The sequence below is a fragment of the Colias philodice genome, chromosome 3, assembly GCF_061535455.1.
Source record: "Colias philodice isolate Cphi_HAF_F1 chromosome 3, ilColPhil1 Martin Lab GWU primary, whole genome shotgun sequence".
NCBI lineage: Eukaryota > Metazoa > Arthropoda > Insecta > Lepidoptera > Pieridae > Colias > Colias philodice.
In genome coordinates this window covers 10,763,168-10,779,711 of record NC_143088.1, presented here as the reverse complement: position 1 = coordinate 10,779,711, position 16,544 = coordinate 10,763,168, and positions in this window count along the sequence as shown.

Below are 16,544 nucleotides of genomic sequence, written 5' to 3'. Positions count from 1 at the left end.
GCTATTCAGAGGATATACTGCATTTAAAACATGACAAAGTCTGGTAAGCGAACTAAACTTTGCTAGTTTAGTTCTTGCTATATCGCTGTCCGTGGCTGCCTCGCGTGTTTACGGATGAATAAAGTAATGTCCTGTCTTCGCATCCACAGCTAACTGTCCTATACTGTCATAATCTTAACACAGATTCATTCGACATAGCTCCCCACGAGCTCAGTTCTTCATTTTTGCACTCGCACAACTGTGGACAACACAAGAGCAATGCCTCCATTGGTAGCAGTCACAATCAAGGGATAACTAACCTTAGGCTAGCCATATTACGGATGTTGGAACAACCGACTATATTCAGGGCAATTTTCTTTGTTCAGTGTAACGTTTAGACTGTCGTAGCATTCCTACGGAACAAAGATGGGATCAGATCTGCATCCTTAATGCAGTTAATCGAAAGGAGATACTTTCAGACGACGATAGTATTCAAAACCCACCATATTCCTTAACATAATAATGCATAGTTAAGCTTATAATCTCTCTTGCCATTATGTCAGTTAGAGACCTGAACGACGCGATAGAGTACCGCTATTTCAGTAGTAGTAACACCTAGAAGGGTGAAGGTATTCTGGAAAGCGGAACTGAAGGCCCGGTCAGCAGCATCAGCCACCTAATAGACAGTGTTCAGTGCTGCACCACTATAATCTGCAAAATGACTCTGACGGTATGAAAATGTGGAGTACATTTTCAAAATATCAAATGATATAGTTGGAATAAAAATCCTATTTGCCTCCGTCTATCCAAAAGACATACGGAGTAGCTAGTAGCAGTTGGTTGAATTAGAATAAAGTAACTATAGTTAAAATCCTTTGTTACTGACTGGATAAATTTGGCTCTTTTCCTATCTGACGTTCATATAGCTGTTGACTGCCTAGTGTTGTGCACAAACACTATTATTATAAACTAGCGGTCCGCCCCGGCTTCGCTCGTGGTACTTACGTTTTCTCTACATAAAAACCATCCTCGTACTACAAGGAATATAAAAAGAATTATCGAAATCGGTTCAGCCGTTCTCGAGTTATGCGCTTACCAACACATTTTGCGATTCATTTTTATATAAGTATAAGAATAAGAAGATAAGTCACGTTATGTAGTCCCGAGGCTTTCGGTATATAAGTTCTGATGTAAATCATAATTATATCTTAAAACCGAATTGATTAAAAGTAACGTACTTGGCTGTAGTAATTGCAGTTTTGGGACACAGATAAGCTCCTTATCATTTTAGTCTCTTAAGTTCAGTATATTTGTTTCCAGTACAGAGTTTATGACCTATCAGTTTTAAATAAATAATTCATGCATTGTACTGAAAGTACTAGCCATGTTTAGATTATGATTGGTGGCGTTGGCTCTAAACATTAATAGATACCGCACGGTTTGGTTGGATGTTAAAAATCTGTATTATAATTAAAACCGTTTACCTGTTTTGATATTTTATTGCCTTATTCAAGGGGTGACCTTTTAAATTTATTTCTGACCCCAAAAGTAAGGACCAAGTTCTCTTCTTGTCCGCTTGTAGCAGGTTGGGTTAAAACTGTGTGAGTTGAGACAGGTGGTAATTCTATGTTAAGATGATTCAATTGTGCTTCTACAGAGTTCTAATTGAATAAATAAAGGTTTGAGTTTGAGGTATTTTTGCCTCGTCGGGATCAGCTGTTGCTTCATTTTGTAAGTAACATCTAAATGCGTAATTGAAAGTCGTTACTGGCGCTTTCGCAGATTTACGCTAAAGATAGTGAAAATTGTAGTAACTTTAACTTTTCAAGCCCAAAAGGTTAACTAAGGTACGCTTGAACCAATCTCATAAGTTCTAATACTTTTAATCATTATGATTAACTTTTTGGTTCTTATTTGATTAACTTTTCATCTGGGATTGTTAATATAAATAATATAAAAATTTGTGTGATTTATTGGTATACTATCTGCACACCTTACTCTTTCAAATAAAGAAATAAGTAATTACTTATGTACCTATTCAAATTCACATTGGCGTCCATATATTGTACACCAGGTGGGTAACAAACAGGTCTCAATAAGTAAGCTTCAAATTACGGTCAAGTGTTTAATAGCTGTGTTTTACCTGAAAATAAAACACATATTAAATACTTACCTATATTTGAAGCTTACACTTAACGTCCACCTGTTGAGGATTTCGACTCAATGAAGAAGATCAAGCGCCTGCACATTATCGTGCGCCGGCCGCGCCACCTGGTGGGAGGTGTGCCGTGTGCGAGAGAGATAGCATATATACAACGAGAAAGAGAGGGAAAATAGGCGGAAAAAGCTAGGTACCTTCTCAATAAGTAAGCTTCAAATATAGGTAAGTATTTAATATGTGTTTTATTTTCAGGTAAAACACAGCTATTTTGACATTATTATCAAACACTTAACAGAGTGTAAATAATTCCCTCTTTTGTTTTCTCAAAGATTCTACTTATTTTAAGAATATTGGAACGGAACAAACATAACAATATTTTGAAATTTTTCTTCTTACTTGTGTAAATAATCGTATTTTCTTTCTTTCTTCCAAATTGCGAATCTTATCTGCTGTAAAATAGGTATTTAACATCGAAGAACTGTTTAGTATTCATAATATTATATACAAGATTTCCGCCCGCGGCTTCGCCCGCGTTTGCAAAGGAAAACCCGCATAGTTCCCGCTCCCGTGGGATTTCCGGGATAAAAACGATCCTATGTGTTAATCCAAGTTACCCTCTATATGTGTGCTAAATTTCATTGTAATCGGTTCAGTAGTTTTTACGTGAAAGAGTAACAAACATCCATACATCCATACATCCATACATCCTTACAAACTTTCGCCTTTATAATATATATTAGAATATTAGAATATTAGAATATTAGATATTAGATATTAGATATTAGATTAGGTAGTATTCATATATTTTCATCTTTAATCCAGAGACTACTTTGTACTACATTATTGGATGTAACCAATCTATTTGATAATAATTGTTATTATAGTTTAATTTAATTGTAAGAAAAGCGAAATACCATTTGAAGAAATTCTGTCATTTAAATTACAAGCCTGGTTGGGGCCAAACACAAAGAGAAGAAGAAGTATATTCAAACCAAAGCATTGGCAGTATTGCACAAAATATCTTGTCAAGAAACAAATGAAATGATAACGCAGTCTAAGTATCCATTGTTCGATAAAATGTCCGGGGTGCCCGTTTCCAGCTATTTATAGACTTATTTTGGTTCCATGTGGCCTTTATTTCCACTTTTGAAAGGATTTGTGAGTATTTCTCGCACATATTTCAATTATGACGTATGAAATCGATTTGATGAAAAAATATGAAATGGTCTTCTAGTTTAGGAATTATTGTTATTGGTAGTTCTTTTATATCTGGGGATATTAGAAATTATAGGCTCTATAAATGTTTGTAAAAGTTAATTTGTGTTTCCAACTTAAATGACGGATGTGGATTTGAAGTCGATGCTTTTCCTTTTGTTGCATTGATCTTTGGGTGTCAGATTGAATTTAATTATCTTTTGTCAGCCTTCAACAACGAATCTGTGAAATTATATTGTGTAAAGTATTGCTTTTCCATTATCGAAAGTACCTAGGAGGTATTTTTTGTCGTCAAAAAAGTAATGTTTTTTTAATAGTTTTATATGACTATAATGAATATTTTGGGCCGATGTTTTCGTATGCCATTCAGTTGTGTTGTGTACGTTGTTATTATACGTTGAGTAATTTCCATAACAGTTTATTCCATCAATACGGGCATTATCTTAAATAAAAGTGTTAGATAAGATTCATATGCGAATATATATTATTTTAAAAATTATTGAGTGTTTAGTTTAAAAATTATTTAAAATAAGGTCAAAAGCGATTCATTATAATAAGATTCATATAAAATATGTCCTTGTTCGTTCCACTGGGAACTTTCACAAAAACTAGCAACAGTCGACCTCAATATTAACATTACTTTATGAATTGTACATGAGAATATAAGCTGCTCGGAGAATAAAGCTCAGTTCAGGAGCTATAAAGAAAATATGTAGATATTATTACTACAAATCCTGATTAACTTGAGAAATACTCAGTGTAGAATATGAAAAGGTTTTGACTATTTTTAGCTAAAATACCTATTACAGAAGTTGTATATTTTTGAATTTTGTTATTTCAAAGGTTTTTCTTGCAAATTATGTGATATGAAATTCCACGTATGAAATTGTATGCGATTAATTTAACAAAATATAAGTACTGGTAAATGATGATATTACGGGTAATTTAAATTAATAATCTATGTAAATCTCAAGTACCTATGTTGCAAGAAAAAAGTTGTAGAAAGACGGCCTCCAACACAACTAGTTCTATATTATAAGACTGAATAAATTAAATGAAAATCTTATTTAATTAAATATCTTAAACTTTTTTTATAATCTAGAAAAATAAATTAATCATTCATAACTATGTGTTTTGTAACATTGTAAGTGAAATAGGGTTACGTATATCGTTTGATAAAACAGAATGGTGAGAAACTTTATCGTCAACATAATGCCCTTGGTTACACTATACGATGTTTTCAGGAAAAATATTTAAATACAATGTTTCTTTAATAAGAGCTTAATAAAACTGATAATTTATATTTATCACTATGAATGAAATGTTCATAAATCAGTTTTGTAAATAAAAATGCCTCAAAAAAACTTCACAATATCTTGGTAGAAAAAAATACAAATACCAACTTATGCATGATGTTATTTTTACTGTGAAATTTGTATTACTTATTTATTTACCTATATTATTGTATGAATAAATTGTGAATTCTTTGATTAAAACAGAAATGTTTAGGTCTATTAATAAATTAATTGATTCATACAATTAATAAAATTCTTAGCCACGATACTGCTCTACCTTAAAATGATGTGTGTAGACCTGGCTCAATTTTCATTTCCTCGTCCTCACGATAAAAAAAGTCGTAACCTATAAACGACCAACAATTTCCAAGAACAAGTATTTCCCGCGACACGTCGTGTGTTAAGAAAATTTCCGTAAGTAACTTGTCACATCTATTATGTAGGATCACAGAACATGGCGCCAGTATAATATCACGTGAGAATTAGTTGCGAAACTTCTGTTTAATTATTTAGTGTTTTGTTGATCAATATGGTTACCTGTTGATGTGGTGTTGGTAAGGTGTGTGTGGATATTTAGTTTATATTTAAGTCTTGAACTTTGTATAAAATTACTGTGAAATAGGTATTTATTTGAGGGAACATGCGGATTAATCGCATGAAATCTTACTAATTATTTTATTTTTACTGTATAATTTATATAGAGAATTCAAAAATTTGGATTGGATTTTATTGGCATTTATCTATACTAATATTATAAAGCTGAAGTTGTTTGTTTGTTCGTTTGAACACGCTAATCGCAGGAACTACTGGTCCGATTTCAAAAATTCTTTTGGTGTTAGATAGCCCATTTATCGAGGAAGGCTATAGGCTATATATCATCACGGTCCAACAGGAGCGGAGCCACGGGTGAAACCGCGGAGCAAAGCTAGTATCAAATACAAATTGAAGTGCTGGCTTACACCGGGACACGTTTAGTCAGCCATGTAGGTAGTACTTCTATTTCTGTATCTCATCTCGATAATGCAACCGCATTTGCAATATCTACTGAACGGAGGCAAAATACTCAGCTATAGAGGGATTATTTAACATTTTCAAGGATATAAATAACAGAAAGTTTTGATAAGAAATATTTTATTTATTATTCAACCATGTACAGACATGCTGGGCAAAGGCCTCTCTTCCCTCCGTCCACGTCTTCCTATTCCATTCCTTGCAATGAGAGTACAGTTCGTCTCGCCATCTGATTCGGAGCCTGCCACGCAGCCTTTTACCCTTGTCGGGGATCCACAAAATGGAGATTTTTACCCACAACTATGAACACACAACACAACTTGAAATATATAGTTACTACTAGCTGTTGCCCGCGACTTCGTCCGCGATTAGGTCGTTTTTCGTCATTCGTCGTTTAAAAAAAATACGTGACACTTTATTTTTGAATGTTCTTAATTGTCTCTTATAAAATTTAACTAAATTAAAATTGAACACTGATAAGAAAATCTTAAAATCGGAGGAAATCGAAAATCTGAGGAAAACATGAATGAATGTGATTTAAATTCTACGTTACTTAGTATTTCAAATAATAATCTAAATTAAATGTAGATTAACAGTTTGAGCGCACCGTTATAGAATGTGTACCTAAGTATTAAATTACGTTAGTTTACATAGTAACAAAACAAAAACACGATGACTTTCTTTCGCGCTCGGTACCACAAACTAAGCATGTTAATGGTACGTGGCCCGCGTCACTTGACCCCCCGCGAGTTCCCCTCCGTTGCTATGCGAAAATACATTCGTCGCCCTGCTGTAGAAAAAATTGTAATACTGTGGCCTGGGCGTTATAACACGCCCAGGAAGTTCCTGAGTGCCGATAGACGTCCGTCTATCGGCACTCAGATAGACGTCCGTCTATCGGCATTTATAACAATTTTATATTAATATCACCATCTTGAGGAAAAGCTTCTAATGTCGATTTAAAACTGCATACATACGAATTAACCTGATGAAACATGTTCTAAAATTGTGAAATGAGTTCAGTTTTAAATTCAAGAAATATTGATAATTCTTGTATTAGACTATTCGTTGTAGTCGAATACAAAATATATTTAAAGAAACTTAGGTTGGCCTTCAGGCAAAAGGGATCCTATCAAATGGTAAACTTGACTTTGTATCCTAAAAGTAAGCATGAAAGGACCTTCTGATAATTGTTGAGCACCAAAGGATTATTTGAAACGCACTACTATAAGAGCGAATATTGTCTAAGAACTGTTTATATTGCACATGTTCCTCTAAAAGTAGTGATTTCAAAGGTTCCGGTGTATCTTCAAACGAAAGCCGACTCCTTACTCCACTTTAAAGCATTACAAAAATAACATACTACGTTAATATCGCCTATACAGAAGATGATCTGTAATCAATTGTGAGGTTTTAAGCAAACCCACTTTTATATTTGTCGGACCCCACCACCGAATTCGTAGATTGATCTTCTATGTTTACCTCTAATCTAAGTCATTAAGACTATGTCGAAATCTGTCTGCAGTAAGAGGGGCCTCCCGCTATTCGTCCGTTTCCAGAGACCGAATAGTTTCAATTCTTAATCTTTCATTAAACAAACTTATTAATCGTTTTTGTCTCAATTAATTGTAATATTCGCGTCCTTACTCTAGTCATTGCTTATGCTCATGTTCATCTTCAAGAGATCGAATAATATTATGGTGCACCCTATCATTTGTCAAACGGTCTTCATATTGAGTAAAAGTTTCAGATTCTCGAGATAAAATATGACGGCCGTGATCAGCTGTGAGACATTATACCCTCTCAGTGAAGGTTTCGGTCTCACGGGATAGTACATGCCGTTCGCGGTCAGCTGTGAGCCGCAATTCTCGTTGTGAAGCGGTTTCAGGTTCTCGGCATAACACATGTTGTTTTCGGCCTATAGTAAGCCTCTTACCTCTAACGATTCTTGAGAACTCTTATTTCTCATTTTCTTAGCTTTGCTCGATTTTCGAGATAAAGATTTTTTAGGTGGCACTGATGCATGAAAATAAAAATTGAGTTGAAACGGACTGAGAGTGTTATAGACAAATATAATCAGAAAGCTTCGAACTCCTAAGCTATCGGAAGTTACACGTGTTATTGTGAGTCAACCATAAAAGATATACATTTATGATGTCGGGAGATATTTTTTATATAATAAGGAGAACATTTCTTTCATACAATATGATTTCTGTGTAGCTTTAACTCTACTTTTACTGCTCTGCTCAGGAATATGTAAAATAATTATACCAAGTTTCGTTTAAATCCGTCGAGTAGTTTTTGTTTCTATAACGGTTATACGGACAGACAGACGGACAAAAATTTTACTGTTTGCTTCTTTGGCATCAGTGTCGATCCCTAATCACCCCGTGATAGTTATTTAGGAAATATATTTCATGTACAGATTTAATATAAGTATACATAATATATTTAGATTCCAATTTCCATGTAACGTTAAATTCGACTATACAATAACTAACAGACAACGCAGGTTACTCTCGTTTCCGTAAGTTGAGGCGGCTACATATTCGGTCCTCATAACATCACTTTTAGTTAGGCAATCTGTCTGCAGTAAGACGGGCCTCACGCTATTCGTCCGTTTCCAGAGACCGAATAGTTTCAATTCTTAATCTTTCATTAAACAAACTTATTAATCGTTCTTGTCTCATATAATTGTAATATTCGCGTCCCTACTCTAGTCATTGCTTATGCTCATGTTCATCTTCAAGAGATCGAATAATATTATGATGCACCCTATCATTTGTCAAACGGTCTTCATATTGAGTAAAGTTTCAGATTCTCGAGATAAAATATGACTGTCGTGATCAGTAGTGAGACGTAATTCCCTCTCAGTGAGGGTTTCGGTCTCACTGGATAGTACAATATGCCGTTTGCGATCAGCTGTGAGACGTCATACCCTCTCAATGAAGGTTTCGGTCTCACAGGATAGTAGGGGAGACCGGGTTTGGTTGTCTCACGGGTTGGTTGTCACAGCGGTCTTAATACAAAACTGAACTATCGAATAAGTCTGTTGAACAGCGTGGCAAGAGCGATACAGTGACAACGCTGTCCCCACTTCGCGTCAGACCGCCCCGATCTGCCGTGAGGGCCTCACACGTGTTTATTGTTTTCGCACAGATTTTTTATGATATGAGGACCGAATATGCTCCTCATAACATCACTTTTTGGAACGAAACGACAGCGCGGTTTAATTCAATGCCAACACCATCAGAAAAAAGGATTATTTTTAATTGTGAAAAAATATTATGATTTACACTATTAACACGCTTTTAACATAAAATATAAGTCTGTGAGTGTGTAAAAATAAATCCAGCTAATATTACACATCAAACTTATGTTTATAATTTGGTATACGACATGAAAATATTTAATTGTCAAGCAATAATAATACAGATAAATACTGAACATACTTGTATAATAGATATTAAGTAGTATTAGTTAAAATATACTTTGACTAAGTACTTTGACTGTTAGTCAAAGTTTATTTTTACTAACAACATGTAAATGAAGAAGAAATAATAATTACCAACGAACTAACCTTATCTATAATACTTAACACGGCACATTTTTCAAATTATCTTGCTCAACTCTACTCAAAAATTTGAGGGTTTTGTTGGAACTTTAATATGTCAAAACTATGATATATCTAAACTACGATACAACTTGCATGCGGAAATGCTCATACAATTGTGAATCTAAAGAATAACTAACAACATACTATTCAATTTTATTGAGCTGATGAATACCTATCTTTTGCCTGGAAGAAATCACCGTCGCCTAATAAATATACTGTGTTTTCTTATAAAACCGTTACATAATTTATTTTATCTATCTACTTAAATAATGAAAATGATATATTTATAAAATATAAAACATATTATGTAAAATGATTAAAAATAAATAAATGAAGCAACTACGATTCAAAGAAAACATCTTTTTCAGTGTGAAAATGCTCTTAGCAATCCTGGATGATGAACTGTAGTATATCATGTACTCTGATCCCAGTACGGTCGGTACCTCGATAGCCATAACGATAAATATTATAATCAGATAACCGCAAAGTCAAAATAAAAACATTACTTGTACAGTTGTGAGTGCAAAATTTACGTTTCATTTGGCAATAACATTTTTTTCGGTACTAAAACGTAGTAGTTTGATATGTGGTTGGCTGCCCCTCCTCTCCTTCCTGAAAAATATCCTCCAAAATTTCCCGAGATACTTCCAATGATTGAACCATTGGACGTTGGACATTAACTTCAGTCAAAAATTGACGAAGCGGATGATTACTAATTTCCACTTAATCCTCGCTGCTACTATCTTTATCATCAAATCATCAATTTTCAAGTGGTGTTGTAAAAATATCAGCAGAAATCGTCTTCCAAAGGCGATATAATTTTATGAGCATTGAATCTGTAAATAACAAAATCAAAAGTTAACTGTAAATCTATAAAAAAAGCTACTTACAAATAAAATTTTATCAAAAACTACTGTTCCCAATGCACCTCAAAATAATAAAAGAATTCATCATTTTATTTTTACATATTTCATTCTAATACCAACAAAAAACATGAATTGCTATCATTATAAAAAATAAATACCTATAAGTAACAACTTACCTTTTGTGGGAACGCATGATGGTGAAAATTCACAAAACACGAAGATTGCATTTGATATTTTTGGTTTTATGGCATTCAATTGCTTTATAAATATCACTACATAGTATAAAAAAAGTCGCTTTCTCTGTCCCTATGTCCCTTTGTATGCTTAAATCTTTAACTTCGCAACGGATTTTGATGCGGTTTTTTTAATAGATAGACTGATTCAAGAGGAAGGTTTTAGTATATAATTTATTAGGTTTTAGACAAAGCGGACGAACCCGCGGGCGGTAAGCTAGTAAATTTTTATAAAACACGAATATTTTTAAAATTGTAACCAATGAACACAATCAATATTAGATTAACTGTAGTTAATGGTGTCTAGTTTTACTTAAAATAATAAACATCTACCCTCACTTTAAAAAAATGTAGTATATTTATTATTTACACGAAATATACCTTATAGGGAAGGGAAGATATGGGTTAAAGAGTTAAATAAATAAATAACATAATTATATTTAAATTATTAATTTTTAACATTGTGTTCAGTAGTGTTAACATGTAAATTGATTTGATTTTTACGAAATCTCATAGATGGCGCTGTTACAAAATTAACATTATACAACTTATGTTTCTCTTCCCAAGTTACTTAAATGGCATAATTTTTATAGTGTCAATCTAGATATTGTCAAACAACATTTATATATGCGTCATTTGATTATTAATTTCCAATAGTTAACGTGTGTTTGATTTTGACATGACACTTCATAGATGGCGCTGTTTCAAATTTGTCTTATACTGCTAAGATTCATTTAACTGTTTCTCTGCCCAAATTACGTAAATGACATAGTTTTTATTTTGTAAAGCTAGATAATAGCATGGCTTACTCGAAACCAACATTTAAACATGAGTCTTTAGATTGTACGCTGTCGTAGTACACAGAATAGGTAAGAAAAATAAAGGTTCACAGCTCCTCCCCCGAAGGTGATATCATGATAATATGTATAAACTATCCTCACCCGACCTCTAAGGAATATTCATGCAAAATTTGAAGTAAATCTATGCAGTACTTTTCGAGATTAGCTCGGTCAAACATACAGACAAACAGACAAACAGACAAACAGACAAACAGACAAAAATTCTAAAAACTATATTTTTGGCTTCTATATCGATTATAGATCATGGAATATGTATTCTTTTAAAAAAATATTCAATGTACAGTTTTGACTTTCCTACGATTTTATTATATGTATAGATGATAATTGCTCTTAATCCTAAAATTAAACAAGATAAAAAATCATATATACGTTTTTCTATCTTATATAATCTGATGTCAGAAATCATAACCTGTTCTATAAAACATAAAAATACCTATAATTACCCAACATGAAGAATATATTCTTTATGAGAATCGCTCTTACAAAAAAATCAAAATGAAAAACGTTCCTTTTTGTGGCTTTAAAATCGAAATAAATACATTTTCATGAACTGTTTTAGCTTATCCCAGTCGTCAATCAAAACATGCATTTATAATGATTTAATAGCTATGAACGCTAATAAATAACGAAGAGGCAAAAATAAAACGTGATAAAAAATATCAATTTCGATACGCTCCGTGTATTGCGTGTTTATTTTGTTCCGTTTGCGAAGTAAATATTTTAATGATTGCAAATAAATGAAGCCTGTGTTTGTTTATATATTGACGACGAACTATTTAGCTGTGCAGAAATATTATTTTTTTGAGAGAACTCGTTACAAAAAGGCGGACTTTTACTTAAAAATGCTTTGTAAAATGCTATTTGCGCTTTTGTGTGACGAAGGCAGTGACCTTTTAGTTAAAGAATTGAAAAGTAAATAGAAGATAAGAAAACATTTATTTCAATTAAATTGACAAATTGAATGAAAAATAACTAAAGAACAATATTTTTTAAACATAGTTTTCACCGGTTTGTATAACTGGTTTACAGAATACAAATCACATAATAAGAGTTATAACATTTGCAATCGTTTGCTTTTATCTCATATATTATTATTACAAGCAAAGAGTCAATCGCTTGATTATGATAAAAAAAACAATGCTTGCTGATCTGAAAGTATGTTCTAAGTTGGTAAATGAACACTATACCTATTCATAACAAAATGGGACACCATTCATTATATTAGATAATAAATACTTATTATATTCACTGAAGTAACCTGCAAAAAATATCGGAGAAATACCATAATTTATGAAGGTTCTTGTCGAAAAATCTATCCATAAAACACATATAAATAATGCTGAAGTCATGTTTTAATCCTTGGTAGGAATAAAGTTAGAACATTTCAAACTTTGCCCGTATATTTTGTAAATGTCAACATTTCTTTCAGTTCTAGCGAGAAAATCTTTTGGGATTAATAAAATATATTTTTTCAGTTGTAAGAACGAATTATTGTTTGACTCTGAGTTCAAGTAACTTTAACAAATATAAATCATCTGTGTTTTTAACGTGACGTGTCGAATGTTTCTCAAATAATAATTGTCTTCAAAAATGTTTTAAAATAAACAGTTGTATTTAAGTTCCGGTATCTTATAAAAAATACAAGACAACGTTTGAATATCAATTTTTTCCCCAATAAAATAATTAAAAGTACAAAATAAATATAGTCATCGCATTGATTCTTTATAGTTGCTCGAATAAATGAATGAATTATTGTCGTTTCCTGCAAGAAAAGCTTTCAATAATTCATTTAACCACCTCTTATGAATTCGTGGTTATCTATATCTTCTTATATATAAAAATGAATCGCAAAATGTGTTGGTAAGCGCATAACTCGAGAATGGCTGAACCGATTTCGATAATTCTTTTTTTATTATATTCCTTGAAGTACGAGGATGGTTCATATTTAGACAAAACGTAAATATTATGTACCACGGGCGAAACCGGGGCGGACCGCTAGTCTATAATATAAAAATGAATCCCAAAATGTGTTGGTAAGCGCATAACTTGAGAACGGCTGAACCGATTTCGTTAATTCTTTTTTTATTATATTCCTTGAAGTACGAGGATGGTTCTTACGTAGAGAAGACGTAAATATGTACCACGGGCGAAGCCGGGGCGGACTGCTAGTATGTATATAAAAATGAAACCGGTTTCGCGTTGTCACGGCATCACGTTTGAACGGGTGGACCGATTTCGATAATTCTTTTTTTATTATATTCCTTGAAGTACGAGGACGGTTCTTATGTAGAGAAAACGTTAATATGTACCACGGGCGAAGCCGGGGCGGACCGCTAGTTTTAAATATAATCTCAAAGGCTTCTATTAGATTTCTATCTAATTAAAAGTATCTTAAAAGAAAAGAGCTACATACGCAAATAAGTGAAACAATTTCAAACAAAATGAAAGCATCTCATTTTACTTAAAACTTTAGTGAAAAAGCCTTTCCATGAAGTTAAAATAGTATTGTTTTTGTTTCTTTATAAAAATAAACAAACAATTTATTTTCCTATTACAAAATCATCCAAATTGTCTTAAATCCAATAATAAATTCTATATTAAAACCCGTGTTCAAAAGCAATATCTCCTTTGAGTCCCTTATTGGTGTTTTATTTCAGAGTCGAGAGAGGGCCCTTGAGACAAATCGTGTAGGGCTCAAGCTCTCTTCACAACACCTTTAGTTGCTTTGTGTTTTATATCTACATACATTTATATCTGCGTAATATAATAATATATATAATATAATTTATATATAATAATAATTTTTTCTATTTAAAAAAAAAAAATATGAAAATTAAACATATACTACTGAAAAGTTTGAAATTTATGGATGTTTGTTCCTCTTCACGCAAAAATAGCTGATCGAATATAAACTTTGATGATTGATAAATAAATGATTGGACAATATCGTTGTCATTTAATAAATGAGACATTTAGACAACAGGAAGATGCAACAATAACGTATTAAAGGGGATGGAATACAGTGTTTAAGTAAATATAGATTTACCTATTGTATTGTTATCTAAAAGTGTACAATGGTAACCCTGATTTTTTCAAATTCATTTGATACACCGAACCTAATTTACCATATTGATTGTATGTTTCATTACAGACGACAATTGTTGTTTATTGATACTGTCGTAAGTAAAACGTTTATCAATAACTTATTTCTACATTTTGTAATATGCCTACTACTCCTACGAGTTATATTCCTTCGCTCCTATTGGTCTTAGCGTGATGATATAAAAGCCTTAAGATAAATGGACTATCTAACAGTGAAATATTTTTTCAAATCGACGATCTGTGGAGTATAGTTGCATGTAGGTATTCCTATTAAAAGGAAAACGTACATGCAACATATACTAGGAACCTGGAAAATATACAGTAGGGAATGCAATCCCGACTCGAGATTGCAAATTCGGGATCCCGCGGGATTAGAAATATCAATCCCGCGGGATCCCGGAATTTTCGGGATCCCGTCTAATTTAAAAAAAATGTTGAGTTCAGATGACTGAAAAAGCTAATAACTGCTTGTTTGTGATTTGTAAGGTTAACTCAAATAACATATTACTCGAAAGAAAATAAAAACCTTTATTCTTTAATCTTACCAACTAAATAATAATCAGGTTGTAAAGAAATTAACGAAGATAAATTAGGTAATCAAAACAATAAGCTTATTTCAAGGAAATTAGGAAAAAAAGTGATTTTGAAAATGTTAAATGACTCCTTAAAAAACAAAGGGTATTAATAGTTTCATCTGCTAAACAGCATCTAATGTCCGTTGCAATGTACCCCGCTGCTGAGAATGCCCTCTCCGACTCAACGCTGGTTGGCAACAGCGTGGCGATTCGCCACTGGCGAAGCAATTATACAGGGTGTAATCGTTAAGTGTGCACAGGCGATTATTCCGTAACTATTGCAGATTTCAAAAAACTTTAAACTGATATCGAAAACCCTTTACCTAACGAGTAAAATGACATTATTAACTTTTTATAAATAATACGAGAAATATCCAAAAATGTCACTTGAAACGCTCCCATATATTTAGTATGAAATATGACAATTTCATACATGTAATATGAAAGGTTTTGCTTTTTTATTTGATTTTGTGCTTTAATTACTTCGCTAATTTTAATGAAAGTTCATTCGGAAACTGTAAATAGAGCTCGATGTGGAATACAATGGTATTCCATATCGAGGATGCCATTTCGAACATTTGCTTTGAATACAACATGTATGGGAAATCAAATGTATGGGAGCGTTTCATGTAACATTTTTGGATATTTCTCGTTTTACTTTAAAAAAGTTCTTATTGTCATTTTACTCATTAGGTATAGTACTTTCAATATCAGTTTAAAGTTTTTTGATATCTATAATATTTATGGAATAATCGCCTGTGCACACTTAACGATTACACCCTGTATGCAAACTGCAAAAATCGCCCCCTTGTTCCTCCACACTCAAACAAATCCATTTCTTTTTTAATGGTAGATTCTAATTTGTCTAAGCTCGTGGACGTGGATATATGTGCAAATTGCAAAAGGACTTTTAGAAGCCGCTTGCGCCCCGAGTGGTTGTGTGTTGCGTCACTGACCACTGCCGCCCAATCCCGTCAATCTCGAACGGGATCTCGTCATATAATGCGTCGGGATTGATCCCGAAAAATTACACGAGATCTCGCGAGATCGGGATCCCGCGGGATCGGGATTGCATTCCCTAATATACAGTCCACGTGGTATCTCTATTAAATAACATGTCTACAAATAGATACAGGACTATATATCGGTCAGGTAAATGCTACCTTAGGGATATCGAATCCAACGTCAAATGCGTTCCATTGTACTGTTATTTATAGTTTTAATCAGATATTGTGTCATCAGTTCAAGAGGAAATTCCAGCTTTTCTGTATAATTAATAATCAAGCTTCAGACCAATGCAACTAATCAGACTTAACAAAACTAATCAGACTTACGAGCTGTATAGCTTTCCACCCGCGGTTTCGCCCGCTCTGTCTAAAACTTAACAAATTATATGGTCAAACCCTCCTAGAGACTATCTACTAAAAAACGCATCAAAATCCGTTCCATAGCTAAAGCATCTAAAATACATAGGGACGGTCAGATAGCGGGTAGTGACTTTGTTTTATACAAAGTCCCAGAATTACTGTATTAACATTTTTTTATTATATCATATCAGATACTAACTACGTATTTATGAAACTACAAATTAGCAAGAAGCAAAGCTAAATAACATTGATGTTCAATTAGAG